A 21532-nucleotide genomic window follows, 5' to 3' on the forward strand; every position below is an offset into this window, starting at 1 on the left:
TTCTAGGAATTTTTAAATGCATTTCTTTGATAATTTCCTCTTCTCTGTTTCCTTTGATCTCCATTAGTAGAATTTGTTCACATCATGAAACTTCTGGGTTAATCCTCTAATGATCTTCACTTTCTTTCCTATTTCCTTTCCATTTCCTTTCTCTTCTTTTTTCTTTAAGACAAGGTCATGCTCCGTCACCCAGGCTGGAGTACAGTGGCATGATCTCAGCTCACTGCAGTCTCCATCTCCACCATGCCTGGCTAATTTTTTTCATTCTTTTTTCCCCCCCAAATGTAGAGACAAGGTCTCACTATGTTGCCAAGGCTGGTCTCGAACTCCTGGGCTCAAGCAATCCTCCCACCTTGATCTCCCAAAGTGTTGAGATTACAGGCATGAGCCACGGCGCCCAGGTCTCGTTTTCTTTGTAAGTCTATCTTCTGGGAAGTATTTACTATTCTTCCATCATTTCCAATACAATTTTCATTCCATGTTCTTTTTCTTTTTTTAGTTTCCAAGACCTATTTTCATATTAAGAATGTTACCTTTTGTTTTTCCTCATTTTTATTTATTAGGGACAATATCTATATTTGGGAATACATGTTATAATTTTCAGAAAAATTTATTTTTATTTTTACATTCTTTTTCTTTTCTCCCTTTCTTTTGAGTTTTCTCACTGCTCCTTCTGTTAACATTCTTTCTTCAAATGTCCAATTCTTGGCTGTCTGGTTTTAGAATTTGGTACTGAAAAGCTGGAGAGTCAGCCTCCCAAAGTACTGGGGTTACAGGCTGAGCCACCATGCCCAACCCAGCCCTTCATTTTCATACTTTGAATAATTTGTAATACTTTGCAATGAAATATTTTATTTTTCCTAAAATGAAAAGATACAACCTCTAATTTCAAGAAAAGCAAATGGCTTACATTTGTTGTTGGTAACCTAATGTTGGCTGTAGATTTTACTCACAAGTGTTATCACCAAAGATTGAAAGTGGTAAATACTTGTTTTATCAGAATGGACAGTTGTAAAGTTTATGGTTCAAATAAAGTTTCATCAGCATGAAACTGTGTAACAACATTATGAATCAGCTACATACAATAAAGCATTTGGAAAAGTGCTTATCAAATAGTAAGTCAAACTAACATTTAGAAGATACCACCACAACTTAAGAATTTTACTGTATAGTTAAAAATAATTTGGCATTTTCTGCCATAATACATTTAATAGAATGTTAATAATAATATTGATGTGAGCATATCACTACATTCGAAGTTTATGGAATCAATTTCTTACAAAATATATATCTCACTGAAATAAGAAAACAATTTTGGTGAAAATATATAAATCAAGACAGTAAGAGTTGAATAATAACCAATGAAGCTTCAACTCTTTGGCATAAAAATTTTAATCATTTACTTAAAATGTAAAATCCAAGATTTTTTTTTTATTTTTGAGACAGAATCTTGCTCTGTCGCTCAGGCTGGAGTGCAATGGCGCAATCTCGGCTCACCACAAGCTCCGCCTCCCGGGTTCACGCCATTCTCCTGCCTCAGCCTCCCGAGTAGCTGGGACTACAGGCGCCCGCCACCACGCCCGGCTATTTTTTTGTATTTTTAGTAGAGACGGGGTTTCACCATGTTAGCCAGGATGGTCTCAATCTCCTGACCTCGTGATCCACCTTCCTCGGCCTCCCAAAGTGCTGGGATTACAGGCGTGAGCCACCGCGACCAGCCAAAATCCAAGATTTTTAAGATAACTTAACGGTTTCATGATGCTATATCTGAAAGATATCATATTTTACTATCAGTGTACATAAAACATGGTTTCAATGAGAAATATTTACATATAGAAGTTATTTGGTCTTGTCTAGGTGGTGCAGTGTAATATTACAGAGAAAACATGGTTTTCCAGCCAGAAGGTAAAAAAAACTAGGTTGGCTTAATTTGTTACCAGCCACAACACTGGATTTTTTTTATCTCTGAAAACTGCAATAAAAATGATAAATCATCTCACTTACATTATGTCTTGTCTCGATAAACTTTATGTTTTCAACCAAATATCAAATCATCCTCAGAGAGGATTAAGTAATATGTGTAGGAGGGAAATTAAAACAATGAAAAATGGAAAACATTTAGGCTCCAGGGTATGGCTGCAGACAGCTTGGGAACTTCCCTGGGCTTTTCAGTTTCACCTTAGTAGAAACTGTCAAGTGGAAATCATTAAACATTGGAAAATGAAAACTTTTCTAGAGATTTGGCTTTATTTGAAGAAAGTTTCCATTGTTAAAGTTAATAATAGATTAAAATGAGGAATGGTAAAAAGTGACTGAACATATAAAACAAAATGAAAATATTCATGAAAACAGAGCAGACTCTGCCACAGTACTGAAGGACTCTGATATTCCAGTTGAAACAAAACAAATGGAAATATCAATTCCGAGAGAAAATCTATTAGGTTGTCTGAATACATTTTACAAAAATTCATGTGTTGTATGATGATAAGAGTGGAGAATACATTGAATTTTTTTTTTAGGAGATAGGGTTGCCGAGGCTGGACTTGAACTCCTGAGCTCAGGCGATCCTCCTGCCTCAACCTCCAGAGTTGTTGGGATTACAGGTTCACACCATCATGCCCAGCAAGAATCCATTGAACCAAAAGTTCTCTCAAGTTACTGATACATAAAATTTGGCTGAATGACAGATTGTGGGTTAAATGTGAGTTAATAAAATAATGCCAACTGAATAAATCTTTCATACCAATAAGCAATTTTCACGTACTTAATATGGTCTTCTCTGAACAGTGTTAGAGGAGCTAAGCTCTGTTGAATTCACTGCAGCTGGTTCAGCAGAATCTGAGCAAGGTTCCCTCTCATGAGCAATGCTGTGGAGAGCAGAAGACCATCCAGGAGCAAGCCCTCATCTACATAACGCGATGGTCATGAGAAGGCTCAGTGCAGCTTCGTACATTCAATCAAGGTTCAGACATGGGCCCCATTTAGTGACTTCTGGAAGCAAACCAAGGATTGTGCCAATCATTTCAAAACTACATCAGATAATTAAAACATTCTTAGAATGTTTTGCTAAATGATTTGCACTACTGATTTCATCACTTGACACAGTTTTTATATAGAGTTCAGTTTATTTAGAAAATAAAAGAGAATGTATTTTTACTTTTGAGTTTATATATCAATCTATGCATCCTTTTGCATTGTCAAATGTCATGAAATCCATACTTTTTCAGTCCCATGTTCTGCCGGCCCCTCTCGAAGTCAGGCCTGACCAAAACCCATCTCAAGAGTCATTTCTTCCTTCATACATCATCTGGGAGAAAATGCTATCAAGCAGGAAATGCCTGTCAGTATGGCTCTTTAGTTACAAGCTAGGGAAACTGAATCTGGTGAACTTAAGACAAAAAATATTGGAAGGCTATTCAGTAGATTGTCGTAATGGAAAAGCTTGGCAGCCAGGCTATATTAGTCTGTCCTCACACTGCTAGTAAAGACACACCTGAGACTGGATAATTTGTAAAGGAAAGAGGTTTAATTACTCACAGTTCAGCATGGCTGGAGAGGCCTCAGAGAACTTACAATCATGGTGGAAGGGGAAGCAAACATGTCCTTCTTCACATAGCAGCAGCAAGGAGAATTGCTGAGCAAAACGGGGCAAAGCCCCTTATAAAACCACATCAGCTCTCATCACTCACTATCATGAGAACAGCATGAGGGTAACCATCCCTATGATTAAATTACCTCCCAGCAGATCCTTCCCATGACACGTGGGGATTATGGGAGCTACAATTCAAGATGAGATTTGGGTGTGGATAGAACCAAACCATATCACAGGTCTTGAGAAGTTTGGGGTCCTCAGCAGAAGGGCCCCATCAGTTAGCTCTTGGGAACTTTCCACAGGAGGGCTCACTTCCCACCCCTCTCCATTTTTGTGTGTCTCAGTTCAAGATGCAAATTTCTAAGAAAGAACCAGACTGGCCAGCTGTGGTTCCATGCTCACTCCTTTAGTTAGGGTGGTCTGTGTGCTCTGACCCTGAACTGGGAACAGGGCACTTCTCTTGCCCAAGGAAAGGTAAAGGGATGCTGAGCTCACTGTTCCAGGGAGGGCAGGGTTTTAGTGGCCCTGTGGGGACAGAGCAAGGGCTTGGTCCATAGATGTTGGAAAATTGTGACTGGAGTCGTCATAGAAAGCCCAGGACCCTAGAAGGGCTACACACCCAGTGGCAGAAGATACTAGAAAAAAAATCCACCCACTGGTAAAGGGAGACAGCAAGAAAACATTTCTTTCTTGTTCTCAGCTCTCAGATGGAAATATTCCCTCTGGAAAGTTTATCGTCTCAGATTTTAATATGGGTTTGGCCTTTGAATGTGTACTACCCACATCTTCCAGGAAACCTCAAGCCAAGAAATGAATGTCCCTGGTTTGGTGGCTCCCAAGAAACATGACAGAAGCAAACTCATAATGTCTCTGAAAGGAAGCACCTCAATCCAGGCCCCAGAGAGTTCCCAGAATAAAGTCCCACTAAATATGAGTCCACAATCCAAAATTACAAAACAGGTGATCCATGAGCTCCACAGGCAAGAGACCGCAGAAATGACAAACAGCAGAGGCCATCTCCCCCAAACTTGGAACTACTGGATCCAGAATATAAGGTAAGTTTGGGGAAAGAGATCAAAGAAGGAATTGAAACATGAAAAAGGAACAAAATGCTATGAAGAAAGTAATGACTATTCAGGTCAGGTATCAAATTCTTTTTCCACTCAGCTGCTTTTAAGTTCTTTGTTCCAAAAAACTTGAAGGCAGACCTATAGAGTTATAAGTTGGTAATGCATTAAAATTATTTTTGACAATAGATCACTATGTGTTTATTTGACATGTCACAGAAATAGTACAAAAATGTAGTGAATTATGTATATTTTACAAATCTATGCTTATCCATACATACTTATATATATGAACAAAGTGTCTTAGTGGGTATAGAGAAAGAGACAGAGACAGAGATAGAGACAGCTAGAGATGGAGATAGAGATCCAAAATAAGGTTACAAACAATGGTAAAATCTATCATACTTCAGCAATAAGTGCTCTTCTATTACAGATATCTGAACTAATTGAACTAAAAAAAAGCCCTGGCCAGGCGTGGTGGCTCACACCTGTAACCCCAGCACTTTGGGAGGCCGAGGCGGGCAGATCACAAGGTCAAGAAATCGAGACCATCTGGCCAACATGGTGAAACCCCATCTCTACTAAAAATACCAAAATTAGCTGGGCGTGGTGGCACGCACCTGTAGTCCCAGCTACTCAGGAGCCTGGGGCAGGAGAATTGCTTGAACCCGGGAAGCAGAGGTTGCAGTGAGCTGAGATCATGCCACTGTACTCCAGCCTGGCTGCAGAGTGAGACTCCATCTCAATAAATAAATAAATAAATAAATAAATAAATCCCCATCCATGTCAAAAGAAATCAATTTTTTAAAATCTTTACTACTTGTGTTTAAAATTATTTCTCAAAATATGTAATACATTTTTATTGTTTTGCTCTAATAATTGTACTACCAACTGAATCCAGGAAAAAAATATCTATATTTTTAATTTTGGAACCTACAATTATGAGGAATTTTATTTCAATTTCTATTGAACTATTGCATATGTTCCTGTATTAGTTTCTTAGGGCTGCCATACCAAATGACAACAAAATTTGTGGCTTAAAACAACAGAAATTTATCTACTCGAAGTTCTGGAAGCCAGAAGTCTGAAATCAAGATGGCAGCAGGGCCACCTGATTTCACTCCTCCGAAAGCTCCAGGGGAGAACCTTCCCTTGGCTCTTCCAGCCTCCAGTGGCTGAGGCATCCCTTGGTTTGTGGCCACATCACTCCACTCCCTGCCTCTGTCTTGATGTGTCTGTCCTCCCTCAGTGTATGCCTCTGTTTCTCAACTCTCCCTCTCCTTTCTCTTGTAAGGACACTAGTTATTGAATTAAGGGCTCCCCCTAATCCAGTATGATCTCATCTTGAGATCCTTACCTTAATTACGTCTGCAAAGACTCTATTTATAAATAAGGTTACATTCACTGGTACCAGGGGTTAGGACTTGAACATGTCTTTTGGTAGGACACAGTTCAACCCACTATAGTTTCCAAGCATAAAAAATATGTCATTTAGGACACAATTTTGTGAGAAAATCAGGATAGAAATATGAGTTCAAGAAGGAAATTAATGATGTAAATATGTAAAATTTGTACACATGTAAAAATTTTAAATATGTAAAATGACTTAATGATGTAAAATTTCTGATGATTAATTTTATGGATTTATTTTGGTCAGGTCCAGTGGCTCATACCTGTAATCCCAACACTCTGAGAGGCCAAAGCAGGAGGATTGCTTGAGACCAGGAGTTGGACATCAGCCTGGGCAACATAGTGAGACCCCATCAACACAAAAAAAAGGTTTAACTAGCCAGGCCCTGGTGGTGTGCACCTGTAGTCCCAGCTACTTGGGAGGCCAAAGCAGGAGGCTAACTTGAGCCCAGGAGGTTGAAGTTACAGTGCACTGTGATTGCACCACTACACTCCAACCTGAGCAACAGAGTGAGAGCTGGTCTCTTAAAAAAAATAAATAAATAAATAAATAAATAAAATTAATGTATGGCTTTTTAAAGGGAAGATGATGAGGGTCAACTTTACTCCATACATTCTTCATAACTATATAAGCTTATGAGGACATTTGTAGTTATTAACTTTATAATATACAATGAAGTACATAATTTTTCACAATTCTTATAGGGAATATGAAAGAAAACAAGTCTTGAGAGTTGTTTTTTGTTTTTTGTTTTTTGTTTTTGAGACAGAGTTTCGCTCTTGTTGCCCAGGCTGGAGTGCAGTGGCGCAATCTCAGCTCACTGCAACCTCCACCTCCCAGGTTCAAGTGATCCTCCTGCCTCAGCCTCCCAAGTAGCTGGGATTACAGGCACCTGCCGCCACCCCTGGCTAATTTTTGTATTTTTAGTAGAGATGGGGTTTCACCGCGTTGGCCAGGCTGGTCTCCAACTCCTGACCTCAGGTGATCCACCCACCTTGGCCCCCCAAAATGCTGGGATTACAGGCGTGAGCCACCGCGCCGGCCTTAAAGAAAAAACTCTTTCCTGCCATGGGAAGTCTGGGGCCTCCAAAGGCGGGTCAGGAGCTCCTGTGAGAGGAGGGGGAAGCACCTGGGCTCAGGGTGAGGGAGACGGCGGCGGGAGAAAGAAGTCCCGCCCAGGACCCTGGCGCACCCATTCTCCAGCTTCGGGGGACTGCACCCTAAATAGGGGCTGGTGGTGGAAGGGAGCACCAATATGCCAGTCTCTGGCCTCAACCAAAAAAGTGTTTGTTTTGCTTTTTGTTTTTAACCAACATTTTTATCCCCTTCTCCTATGCTTCATCCTCCTGTGCGTGGCTCTGTCCCAGCCTCCAAACAAAGCTGGCTCTGCAGGCTCCAGGCCGGCTGCGATGGGCTGACATCATGAAGCAGAAAATTACCACCAAAAGCTTCGTGACATCACCATCGTAGATGACCGGGAAGTAACCAGGGCCTCAGACCAACAGAGCCAGCTGTCAGCCAGCCACCAGAGGCTAGCTGGAGGCTTGTCCCTGCCATCACCTAGAGCGCCCTCTGGCCACAGCATCAAAAATGGCAGGTAAGAAGCACTCTCCTTTGCCGTCTTCTGAATGGCTGGCTGTCAGTATTTACCACTTTCTCTTCCCTCAGCCTCCGAGACACCCCACTTCTCAGAGGCCACGGTTCCCCGTGATCAATCACCCAGTCAGTGTAGTGTGGAGCCGCATACTGGTGCCTGCTTAGGACAAGAGTCCTGTGGGGACCCAGCACAGCCCTAGCCACCTGAGACAGACCGAGGCTACTTTGCCAGTGGCTTCTTCTCCATTCTTGTCGTTTCCCCGGGTGTCCTCTGCAGTCCTGGTGCGGTTTTCCACATTAGAGATGCAAAAATGCCAAAAGAGACGCACATGCAGGGCCTGTGCTGACCAAGATCAGAGAGATCATTCCCTTATTCCCCATTCAACAAAAATTAGGGTGAACCACATGAACCACTGTGCGGGGGACAAAAAAGATCAGATATTGGCAATTTTCAATCTAATCGTATTTATTGAGCCCCTCCATGTCCCCCGCACGTTTCCAGTGCTAAATATTGTGAAAGGAAATTAAATCTTGAGACCCCAAACTCATTAAGCCAAAGGGAGAAGTCAAGCTGGGACCTGGATCACGCAGACCTCCCTCCCCCTTTTGGCTCCTAAATATGATGGCTACAAGGTGAAAAGCTACACGCCTCCCCCGTATTTTGCCCACAAGGAAATTATTAGTGAGCTGCAAGATCTCTTAAGGTGTTTCTGTTAACATTTCACCATGGCAACGTAAATTCATAGCTTATCATTACAGACACAGTCACCCCCCGCCTACCAGACACAAATGCATATGGGATTGTTTCGCTGCCCCATTTTGTCTAAGTTATCTTATGTAAAATGCAGATTCCCTGCATTTTTCCCCTGACCCATTTGTCAATGTCATCTTACGTAAAAAATGCAGATTCACTGAGCCAGACAAAGTCATGAATGACTATTTTTCCCTACCAGCTTCTTACATGAAAACTGTGTGCTTCTCAATACCCCGCCCTTTCCCCTTTAAATTTGGAGCCCTCAAAATCATCTTCAGAGCAAGGTATAGACCTGTCTCCCTGGCATGTCCTTAACTTTGGCAAATAAACCACCTAAAATGATTGAGACTTCTCTCGTCATTTTTCTCAATTGACAACACAAAGCAGTGAACCCAGGTCCCTGACCTCATGCAGGTTCTTCAGCCCCAGGGGCACGGGCAGTGGCCTGATGTGAAGTCATTTTGTTCATGGTGGAAAAGCTATTCTCTTCCCAGCTCTCAGGCCATGGGACAATGTCATAAGAATGGCCCATTCAAGCTTGTGTGGGGTGTGTGTGTGCGCGTGCGTGTGCGTAGGTGTGCTGAGGGTCTGGGGTGTGGGTGGTGGTCTTGCCTTTGGGATGCTAACATTCCTATCACACTAATACTCTGACTGCTACATCTTGTCATCTTCAATGCTTGTCCCTAACATCTCTTTCTGTCATTGAGATGCAATGTGACCAACATACATTGAATCCGGACTGACAATGTCAGAAAAAGACAAGTTAGACCACACATATATAATACTTCTAATAATTAAACTATTTACTTTGGGAGAAATAAAAAGCTAATTACATATATTAAAAGAAAGGCAAGCCGACCCAGGAATAATGTAAAACAGTCATTTATTAATGGTAGGTTTCACTGGCGAGGTGACGGATTCCCTAATTGTTCTGCTTAGCCTCATAACTAATATTTTAATGCTTTTTAAAATTTTTGATTATTGTAGCAACCCCTAAGCAAGTAACTACAGAGGAAAGAAATTGTCACAGAAGAGGCCAAGAAAAATAGGAGTAAGTTAATCTGGAATCTAAATATTGTAGACAGACCACAACGTGGTTAATCTTTAGCTTGACCTCCTCTCTAGGGAACCAAACAGAATGTAGTGAAGTGGAAAAGACAATTTCTTAAACTGATAACTGTGGCCTTAAAGAATTCTGTAACTATGACACCCAAGTCATACCCAGTCTTTTTTAAAGCCTTTCTCCAGCTCCTGGGGCCCTTTGCAAATTGCTCATTAACTCCCCAGGGTTGCACAGTGCTGGAAGGAACAAAAGCTACTATAGCATGTCAGCATCTGAGGCTGGCCAACTTATAGGCCTTGGAGAGCCCAAATTTCATCAGGAAGGGAGGGGGCCAGGGAACCAAGGGCAAGGAAGCCCTTCCAAGGAGGGTTGATGGAGCCATCGTCCTATGACCACGGCATGGTGGGCAGCCCCAGGAGCCTGGGATGGGAGGAAGGCACAACTCTGGACCCGGGAGTTCCAGGCTGGGCTGTTGGAGATGGGCCCTGAGCTTCCTGGGTCAAGCTTCCTGGGTCAAGCCCCATCCCTGATAAGAGCAAGCAGCCTCTATAAATGCTAGTTGAATGATGGAGTTGGATTCTATAATAACTTGGGCACTTCCCATAGCACAAAACCAGATGTCCCAGGACAAAGCTTTGGGGACCATGAGGGTTGCAGGCGCTGAGGAGTCCCTCGGGCAACCAAAAGCAACACCACTGAGAAGCAGTGATGAGGAAAGTGACTGCTAAAAACACGTCCACACACACCTAAGAGCTGGGAAAATACTGGCTACGAGGATGGTAGCCCCATGCAATTACTGAGCCCTGGAAATGTGGCGAGTGTCACTGGAGAACTGAATTCTAAATTTTAATTGAATAAAATTTCAATAGCACGTACAATCTGTGGCTGTCAAATTAGACCACGTAGCTCTAGGGCAATGGCAAGCCATCAAGCATGCAGAGCAGGAAGATGACACCATTGGATCTGCATTTGACACCGTCCGATCTGCACGAAACGTCTGGTTTTGTGCCATGGGAAGTGCCCAAGTTTTTTGTGTTTTTAACAAAAGGTAGAAATCAAAATTGCATTTGCAATATGATCTACATTTTGACAATTTTTCTTTCTTGTTTTGAGATGGAGTCTCGCTCTGTCACCCAGACGAGTGCAGTGGCACGATCTCGGCTCACTGCAACCTCCACCTCCCAGGTTCAAGCAATTCTCCTGCCTCAGTCTCCTGAGTAGCTGGGATTACAGGTGCCCGCCACCATGCCCAGCTAATTTTTGTATTTTTAGTAGAGACGGGGTTTCACCATGTTGGCCATGATGGTCTCCATCTCTTGACCTCGTGATCCACCTGCCTCACCCTCCCAAAGTGCTGGGATTACAGGTGTGAGCCACCACGCCCAGCCTTGACAATTTTGTATACATTCATACTTACATACACATGAACTGAACGGTTTGGGAAGAACTCCAGCAAAATATCATAGTAGGTTAAAACTGTTATGGGGCTATAAAGTTTTTTGCTTTTTATGCTTTTCTCTATTTTCCATGTATACTACAACAAGCATAATATGCATTTTTCATAAAATAATAAACATCTTTATTTTTCTAAAATTATACTGCCCACTTTTAAAAGCATTTAATTACAACCATCAAAAACATGAAAATGACCCAAATGTCCAGCTACCTGTAAATGGATAAACAAACTGTGGCACATCCATAAACAAAAGACCACCCGGCAGTGAAAATAAACAGATCACCGGCACACACAACATGGGTGAGTTTCAGAAACATCACGCTAATGTAACATTTACATAGACTATTCCTGGAAATGTGTGCTGGAACAAGACAAGAGTGTTAGTTTTGTCGTTTTTAAGAGCATCTAATAGGACTCGTACATCTGATTGCAACTATCTGCGCACATTGCCAATTTTGAACAGGAATCCAAAAAAAAAAATAGAAAGTTTGGGTTTTACTGAGTATTTTTCTTTTTTATTTTATTTATTTATTTTTTTGAGACAGGGTCTTGCTCTGTCACCCAGGCTGGAGTGCAGTGGTGCAATCTCAGCTCACTGCGACCTTCGCCTCTGGGACTCAAGTGATCCTCCCACCTCAGCCTCCTGAGTAGCTAGGACCACAAGTGCACACCACTGTGACCAGCTAATTTTTGTATTTTTTGTAGAGATGGGTTTTTGCCATGTTGCCCAGGCTGGTCTTGCACTCCTGAACTCAAGCGATCCTCCTGCCTCAGCCTCCCAAAGTGCTGGAATTACAGATGTGAGCTACCACGCCCTGCCCAGGCATTTTTTTTCATTTTCATGTTGCATTTCCATACTGATGCATCACAAGTGAAATTCCTCCTTTCTTAGAAATTCTGGCAGCCCATGCCTTTCCTTGGAGCCCTGCAGCTGCACATCTAGACAGCCTGTTCCTCCTGAGTACTGGGCACCCACTCTGAAAGGGACAGGGAACCCCACCAACTTTGTCCTTCTCATGTCAGCAGCCTGAGGAGTCCTGCCAGCTCCCTTCCCTGCCCACTGTCAGAGGCCACCACTATTCTGACTTCTGAAGATCTCTTGAATCTTTCCGAGATCATGCAGCCATTATTTACCCCCAGCACCACTGTGGCAACATCTACACAGGTCCTTACACTGTCCGCATGGAGCCACAGTGAGTGACAAATAACAGTAACAAATGCAGATCCGATGGTGTCATCTTCCTGGTCTACATTCTTGGTGACCTGCCGTTGTGCTACAGCTGTGAAGCCCAACTTGGCAGCCACAAGTTGCATGTGCTATTGAAATTTTACTTAATTAAAATTTAAAATTCAGTTTCTTGGTCACACTAACCACATTTCCAGGGCTCTGTAGTTATGTGGGGCTACCACACTGGTCACTACAGATACAGAGGTTTTCTCTCTGTGCAGCAGGTTCTGCTGGACAATGCTGAATTGAAACATAAAGCAAGACCTTGAACTGGCCCTCGAGGCCTAGCAACACCCCCAGCCTCACCTTGCACAATGTTCCCCCACACACCACCCTCCCATTGCTCCAGTCCTATCATCCCAGAGTCCCTTCCACCTTGGGGTCTTTACACATGCTGCTCCCTGCACCAGGAGCCCCACCTCTGCCCTCTGTCCCCACACACCTACCTCATCTAGCTGATTCTCCTCCTCTGGTGGAATTCAGAATTCACTGGTCAGAGATTTCCCTGCCTTCCCAGATGAGGTCAAATCCCCTTGTAGAGCAGTCTAATGGCTCCTATACTCATCGTTTAAAGCACTTTAATGATGAGAGCATTGTTGTAGTTTAAATAGTGAAGGGTATCATTCATTGCTTATAGTGTCTTTTCCTAACAAGAATGGAAGCTCTAGGATAGCAGGTGTCTCATCTGTCTTGGACAACACCCAAACCAGTGCAGTACCTGGGACATAGTAGGAGGTAAATACATGTTTGTTGAATAAATGAATGAGTTTAGAGGCTGATTCAAACAACATGAGTATCATAAGAGTATTAACACCTAACAAAGAAGGGTTTCCTCCATTCTAAACTCAGAGTACTTGAAGCTGTGAATTAAATAATGTTTTGACTATCTGCTGTCCACTTCATATGGGATTTGCTGCAAGGACAGGGGAGGGGCCAGAGATAACAGCTTAGGTGGAGAGAACCTGCTGAGAAGCTGCCTGTGAATTGGAGAATGTAGCCAGTCCAAAGCTTTCCCCAAAAGCCTGGGTAGTGAGGGACGTTTGGCTGTTAACACCAAAGGCAAGAGCAAGCCTCTGCTGAAGCCAGGCTATGATCACAGGCCTTTAATAGGCATTGCATTCAATAGAATCTTACACTTTTATACATTAGTGCAAAAGACTGAATATGCCTCCTCTCCCCAAACCATATGTTGAAACCCTAACCTGAAATGTGATCGTATTAGGAGCAGAGCTTCTGGGAGGTGATTGGGTCATGAAGGTGGAGCCCTCATGAACGGGATTAGTGCCCTTATAAAAGAGGCCCCAGAGAATTCACTAGCTCTCTACTCTCCATCACATGAGGACACAGCAAGAAGGCATCATAGTAAACCAGACACAGCCCTCACCAGACACCATACCTGCTGGCACCTTGATCTTGGACTTCCCAGCCTCCAGAACAGTGAGAAATACATTTCTGTTGTCTATCAATCAGCCACTCAGCCTATAGTATTTTATAGCATCCTGAACTAACACAGCGATACATACTGTACTGAGTTCAGAGGAAATGATAGACTGTCTTGGATTTGCTTCAATGTGAACAGATATCTACAGGAAAAAAATAAACTTCGTCCCCTGCCTACACATACACAAAGAGAAGTATGGAATGGATTACAAATCCAAAATAAAAACTGAAGCTATAAATCTTCTAGAAGAGAACATGGGCCAGCTTCACAGGAAAAAGCAAAAACCACAAGAGAAACTATTGGTAAGTTACTTTCATGAAAATATAAAACTATTATTCATTAAAATACACCATTTAGAAAATGAAGAGGCAAGCCACCTATCAGGAGAAAACGTGCAACTTGTCCAGGGTTGATTCACATTACTGGTGGTAGTCACAGTCTGTGAAGTGACTCAGCACCAATTTAGTGAACACCGAACCACGGTTCTTAGACAAAGTAAGGTTCCTATGAGCCTCTAGTGATAGCATTGTCATCAACCCATCAATGCATAACTTTGTTTGATGTGTGTTTCTATTGAAAGATGCTTTATTTGATCAGCACTGTTGATTCCTTTACATTGAACTCGCAGCCAACACGCCTGAACAAAGCTTCTCTAACACACCAGTTTTCTCCATAAGGCACAGCACAGCCTTCTTGCACTTTGGAGCACCAGACAGCGCTTCAGCACCATGCTGGGGCTGTTACAAACTATGAGATCCCCAACAAAATGCACAGAAACATAAAAAATGGGGCACTAAATGGACTGTAAAAAGGACACTCACTGTCCCTGTGGGAGCTGCAGCAAGAAGGTGGGGAGTTGCCCTGTCCATCCCAGCTGGGGCCACGCACGTCAGACAACTCCAATGTCTCAGGGCTCTGCGTGTGCCCACAAATGGCCACAAAATCGTCCACAGTATTGACTTAGGGGTTATAAGTACATTTTATCAAGTAAATGAATTCAGAAATATGGAATCCATGAAGAATAAGGATCAACTATGACAAAGAATTGGCATCAAAATGTATAAAGGCTGGGTGTGGTGACTCACGCCTGTAATCCCAGCACTTTGAGAGTCCGAGGCAGGTGGATCACGAGGTCAGGAGTTTGTGACCAGGATGACCAACATGGTGAAACCCTGTCTCTACTAAAAAATACAAAAATTAGCCAGGCGTGGTGGTGGGTGCCTGTAATCCCAGCTACTGGGGAGACTGAGGCAGAAGAAAACCTTGAACCCAGGAGGCGGAGGTTGCAGTGAGCCAAGATCGTGCCATTGCACTCCAGCCTGGGTGACAGAGTGAGATTCCATCTCAAAAAGCAACAACAAATTTATATATATATATAAAAAATATATATGTATATATGTGTGTATGTGTGTATATATATATATATATATGTTATACAACTCAATAATAAAAAGACCAACGACGAATTTTTTTTAATGAGCAAAAGATTTGAACACATTCTTCACAAAGGAATGAACACCCTTGGCCAATAAGCACATGAAGAAAGGCTCAGCACGGTTCACCTACAGGAACATGCAGATTCAAACCACATGAAGGTACCACGGCACACCCACGAGAGTGACCGGAGTGTGAATGCGCGACAGCGCTCGGCGTCAGTGAGGTTGTGGTGGGTTGGTGTAGGACCCCCACACGCGGTTATCGGGAATGGGAAATGGTCACTGCTCTCAAGAGACTTCCCAGCAATTTCCTGTACAAGGTACAAGTAAACATTAGTCACGTCTGATTGAGCAAGTCCATTCCTAGTGCTTACCCAAGAGAAATGGAAGTCCTCTCTCTCTCTCTCTCTGTCTCTCTCTCACACACACACACACACAGACTTGCACACAAAATTTCATAGCAGCTTTGTTCCCGGTAGCCCAACACTGGAAATAGCCCAAGTCCAGGGCAGTCTATGGTCTATGATCCCCTCCCCCTGGGCCACTGCAACCTGTGTGTAGCCCAGCTCACCCACCCTAGAGGGCAAAGGTGGGGAAGTGCTGGGTGCTGCAGGTGACATCACAACAGAGTCTGAGCTGGGGATGACACACCCCCTCTGCAGAGTCAGAACACCCCCGCCGGGCCAGCCAGTACCTTCCATGCTGGAAAGCACTCCACCTCCACCACCTCCCAGCTGACCTTCCCAGGTGAGGGATGCCAGGGTGACCCCTGGTCCTGGAGCTGTCCACCCTTGTGCCTTATTCAAATCCCATCTCTCCTTCCAGGACCACCTCCTCCAGGAAGTCGACTCGCTGACCCCAAGCCACCTCTGACCTGCCCGTAGCAGGCATGTCTGCTCCCTCCTAATTGTGTCTGTCCTGCACAGCTGGGGTTTCCTTGGTTTCATTTTAACTAACATTAACTGACCACATCTTAGGCCCCAGACTCTAAGCTGAACACTTGAAGTGCATTTCCTTATTTAATCCTCTCACAACCTGCCACATGGCATTAGGGTCCTTATCTTACAGAGGAGGAAACTGAGGTAAAGGGAGGCAAGGCACACGTGTCCCTAGTCAGCCAGCTGTTTCATCAAGATTCAAACCCAAGTCAGGGAGGGAGGAGGAGCAGGTGCCCCGAGGGAAGGGGGAAGCTGCTGCCAGAACTGGGGTAGGGGCAGAGGCAGGTGGCATCAGGGGCTCTCAGTTGAACTCAGCTCCCCAGGGGGACAGAGGCACACCCGGAGGGCTTGGTGGGAACATCAGTAGCATGCCCAAGGGCACCCACTTCCCAGGGCTACTCCCACATGGGCAGGGCACGCCAGTAACAGCAGCCTGGAGGAGTGGGGACCAGAGACCCTTCTTCAAATTGCCAGGCCTCAGTGTTCCTCGAAAACCCCAGAGGGGCCTGTGGTGGTCCTGGAAAGCCAAGAGCTGCTGGGCCAAACTTATTTGATGTCAAAAAGAGAAGAAATGTGTAATTTCCAGCCCTGAAAGGTTGTGGAGCACACCCACGAACACCTGTCGTAGCTGTGTGAGCATCTTTACTTTTCAGGCATGCACGGTTCACTTCGTTTCTTCACTGAGACTTGACGGAGGGCCTTGGTATGTCAGGAACATCTTTAGTGTCTGGCGAACAGAGGTGAAAAAGGCATATGAGGTGCCCACTTGTGCAACTGACACACAATAAACACAAACAAGAGAAATATCAGAGTAGCCACTGAAATGCAGAAAGTTAGGGAATGAGTATCCTCAGGACACACCGGCTCCTATGGGTGGAACAGTCCCCAGGGTGTCTTGGGGTTTCCACGTGAAGGAGCAGGGAAGTGCTCAGCGAGGTCCCTCAGGCTAGCAGGGCCTGTCCCGGGAAGTAGGAGGGCAGGGAACTGGGGAGGAGGCCAGAGGAGAGGCCGGCAGATGCGGACGGCCTTGGAGTCCATTTCCAGCACCTTGGCAGGCTATCAGAAGGTTTTAGCAGGAGAATGGTAAGACTTGACTTGGGTTTTTCAAAAATCCCTGAGCATTTTCAAGAATGCCTGAGCTGTTTTAGAGACTGGATTTGGGAGTGGGGAGCAGGAGTGGACTCAAGGGCCAGGTAGGGCCTCCTACAGTGTCCGGGGAGACAGAGGGTGGTGGCCCAGGGAAATGTGGGGACAGATGGGGTCGGGACACATTTCAGAGTTAGGGAACAAGATATACTGAGGGATTGGAGAGAGGAATCAAGGATGACTCCTGGGCAGAGGCGGAGTGGATGCCCACTCACCAGCAACTCGGGCTGAGCGGGGCTCTGCCCTCCTCGCCTCCCTGCAGCTTCTGGGTGGAGAGGCTCTTTCTCCCTGCTCTCCCCCTCTTTCCACTCTTCTGAAAACACAGCTCAGCTTGCATCTGGTTGCATGCAACAGAAATGGATTCTGGCCCACTTCCAGAAGAAAAGGGTGTGATAGAAAGAAGTGGGTTGGGGTCAGGCTCAGAAACCCCAAGAGAAGCTCCTGGGGAAGGGAGGGGCTAGGGCTTCTGGGGTCCCTGAAGCAATTGCTGATGAAGGATCCCTTCTGCTGTGGAGGGAAATCTCCAAGAAAGGTCTGAAGTCCTCAAATGGCTTACTGGAAATCCACACTTCCCAGAAAGTCCAACTGGCCAAGGAGGATGTCCTGTTGTGACAGGACATTTCACCCACAGTCTCACTCACCAAGATTGATGGTGAGAAGCGTCCTGTGCGAGAAGTCAGAAGAGGGAGCAGAGGCTGGGGCCACCAAAGCTCGCGGTACGACCTGCTCTCGGCTCTATTTTCAGATGTTTTGGGTGTGAGTCCTGGCTCCAGAGCTGTGTGATGTGGCCAGATTACTTATCTTCCCTGTGCCTCAGTCCCCCATCTGGGAACATGGAGATAACAGCAATGTCTACTTGATAGAGATGTTATAAGAATTGAGTGTAAAATAGAAGAGTTTCTGGTATCAGATCAATGCTCAACATGTGTCCTTGTTATTACTAATTATTGTATAACTATGATTCCTCTTGGACAAGCAGGGACAGAGGATCTTAGGGGAAGGAAGCCAAGTAGGGGAGTCAGAGGCCTCGTGAATTCCCTCAATGCAGAGGGTCCACCATGTGCCTGCTCAATGGGGAACTGACCCGTGACTGTCTTTAAGGATGGGTGGGAACCTAGAATGCAAGTTCTCACTGGAACAAGCTCTGGGCCAGTGAGTTTCTGGAGCAGCCAGCACACACCTGCCTAATTCGTGTTAGAGCTAAGCTCTACTTATTACAGCCCATTTCTGTGGCCAGCATTCTCAGGTGCTTCTGTGGCAAGATGCTCACCCAGTACCTGCCACACAGTGGCAGAGAAGGTAAGAAACCTGGACTCGCACCACCCCCCAGAGTGGAAACAAGGCTCCCTGCCTCTCTGGTATCCCAGGGCTCCAAGCAGGAGTGCAGGGCTAGAGGAGGAGTGAGCAGGTCCCAAGGCTAGGGTGAAGAGGGCTTCTAGAGAAGTACACAGCAAGGTAGGGGCTGCAGGAAGGACACAGGGCTGAGAGGGTGGCTGCAGGATAGCACAGGGCAGTGCAGAGAAGGAGATGGAGGCTGCCTGGGCTCCCTGGGAGGGAAGATCATGGTGAGGGGGGCGGGCCTGGGGGCAGCTGCAGCCCTGTCACACCTGTAGAGATGAACAAAGAAACTACTTTAGTCTGTTAATGTTTGAAGGTGTCCTCAAGATGAAAAAGAGTTAAGAGTTACTATTAAATACTGTAATTACGAGGAAAACAGCTCTACACATCACTGTGCATCTGCGTGCAGGTTAATGCCTGCTGACAAGGACATTTCCGCTCCTCATCTGGGAGCAGGTCTTGACTATAGTCATCCAGGTTCCCAGCTCACCTGGGCATATTAGCATATTAACCTAGGAGAGAGAAGAGACAGGGCTGGGGCCCCTTCTGGTGCGAGACGGAGAGATCCTTCTACATCCTGCACCCTCATCTCAGAGGGACAGCCCGTCACCTTTGCCCTGCAGGAGGAACTCACACAGCCAGCAGGGGACAGACCCCGGCCTGATCCCACCCCCTGCTCACCCTACCTGCCCCCCTTTCCAGACCACCCCAGCTGAGAACATCAGCACTAAGGCCATGGCTTTAGTGCACATTGAAGAGCACCCAGGGGGAATACATTTCCAGAATACATTTCCTAAAAGATTGCACAGGTTACATACATCCCATTGCAGTGACACAAAGTCCTGAGGCAACAGGGTCCTGACTGTTCCCTGGACTCATGGCAGATGACCCCCAATGGCCCACACCTTGTGTCATTCCCTTCCCTTCCATGTCAGCAGGACCTGAGGCTCATTTGTAACTGATAAAGCAGTGCAGAGGGGACGGGCTGTCCCTCTGAGATTAGGAGCGGGATGTAGAAGGCTCCCTCTGGCTCGCATCATCAGGAAGCTCCTCCAGGTGGCCTTGCAGAACGAGCTGTGCGGTGAACTGTCCACGGAGAAGACCGCCTGGCAGGGTGGCCTCCGGCCCACAACCAGTGAGAAGTTGATAAAAAGATCTTTCAAACAGCTTTATTCCTGTGAATTTGAAGTCATAGATAAAAGACACAGTCCTGGCCGGGCGCAGTGGCTCACACCTGTAATCCCAGCACTTTGGGAAGCTAAGGAGGGTGGATCACAAGGTCAGGGGTTCAGACCAGCCTGACCAAGATGGTAAAACCCCACCTCTACTAAAAATACAAAAAAAAAGTTAGCTGGGCATGGTGGCAAGTGCCTGTAATCCCAACTACTCAGGAGGCTGAGGCAGAGAATTGCTTGAACCCCGGAGGCGGAGGTTGCAGTGAGCTGAGATCACGCCACTGCACTCCAGCCTGGGCGACAGAGCAAGATTCTGTCTCAAAAAGAAAAAAAAAAAAAAAGACAGCCGGGCATGGTGGCTCATGCCTGTAATCCCAGCACTTTGGGAGGCCGAGGCAGGCAGATCACAAGGTCAGGAGATCGAGACCATCCTGGCTAACACAGTGAAACCCTGTCTCTACTAAAAATACAAAAAATCAGCTGGGCGTGATGGTGGGCGCCTGTAGTCCCAGCTACTCGGGAGGCTGAGGCAGGAGAATGGCGTGAACCCGGGAGGCAGAGCTTGCAGTGAGCCGAGATCATGCCACTGCACTCCAGCCTGGGCAACAGAGCGAGACTCTGTCTCAAAAAAAAAGAAAAACAAAAAACAAAAAAACTGAGTTTCCAGCCATGACAGGATGAGAGGTCAGACCCACCTCAGTATGCCCCCTCCCTTATTAATCTTTAACCAGAATTATTTCCTAAGGAGTAAGCAGAAACCAGCTCTGGAAAACAAGAAACAGACAATCATTAGCCAATCACCTGAGGCCTCAACCAAATGATCTCTTTCTTTTGTGCTTTCGACACAGCTGACAAACATCCCTTCCTGAAAACTGACCACCATCTCTCGACTAATTTGGGTCAATATACCGAGAATGCACAGTGAGGGTTTTTTTGTTCTCCATTTCACCTTTAGATGTCAGAGGACCTAAAACTCCATCCTTGGATGGTGCTAACACTGCTCATTTTAAATATGTGACCAGTGAAGAGGTGTGAAGCTCAACTGTGTATGTTTCACCTTTCATGAATATTCATGACTCCTCCCATAGCATGCTGAATATGCATACTTAGCCAGCCTGTTCAGCACGAATTCCTGACTTACTCTTCCCTCCCTCCAAGCGCTTGCTCTCCATGTGAAGGCTGTGCTTCCCAGCCTGCAGGATGGCCGATCTACAGGCTGCAACCCTTTATGAGAAATAAAGTTCTCCTTTCCAAATTGATGAACCTTGTGATTCTCTTCAGTTTGCATCTTTTTTTTTTTTTTTTTTTTAGAAAATGTAGAAGAGTGGAAGTAGAACAGGTCCTTTAACTGATAAAGGGTAACCATAAATGTTTATTTAATGATAAAATGTTGAAATCCTTTCCCCTGGGATTGGGAGGAAGACAGATGCCACTCTTGGCACTACTGATCAGCACTGTGCAGAAGCCCATAGCCAGAGAAGGGCAAGAAACGGAATAAAGGGTGCAAGGATTGGAAAAGAAGAAATGAAACAATCAGTAAAGTCAGTAGTACGATTGCCTAGGACGAAAATCCAAGAGGGTCGATGGGAAAATTGTTAGAATTAAAAAGTATGTGTAGCAAGTTTCCCAGATAAAGATCAAAATTCAGAAATCAGTTATACATCTTCATACTAGCAACAAAGAGAGAATTATTTTTAAATACATCATTTATTATTATACCAAAAATATCCAATGCTTGGGAATAAATTTGATGAAAGATGTGCAAGAGTCTATAGAGCAAAACACAAAACAACATTAAGAAATTTTTTAAAGATCTAAATAAATGAAGAACTATGTCATGTCTATGGATGAAAAACTTCAATGTTATAAACATGTCAATTCTCTAGAATTT

The 21532-nt window shown here is 44.9% G+C and overlaps 1 long non-coding RNA gene across 1 annotated transcript; it reads left to right on the forward strand.

Annotated features, from left to right (window-relative positions):
* The first annotated feature begins 15700 nt into the window (after positions 1-15700).
* Positions 15701-15967, forward strand: LOC129047738 (uncharacterized). Its single transcript, XR_008509503.1, has 2 exons — positions 15701-15791; positions 15870-15967. It is a non-coding gene; the product is annotated as an uncharacterized LOC129047738 (long non-coding RNA).
* Positions 15968-21532: the final 5565 nt, after the last annotated feature.

This window comes from Pongo abelii, chromosome 13 (assembly GCF_028885655.2).
Source record: "Pongo abelii isolate AG06213 chromosome 13, NHGRI_mPonAbe1-v2.0_pri, whole genome shotgun sequence".
Lineage (NCBI taxonomy): Eukaryota > Metazoa > Chordata > Mammalia > Primates > Hominidae > Pongo > Pongo abelii.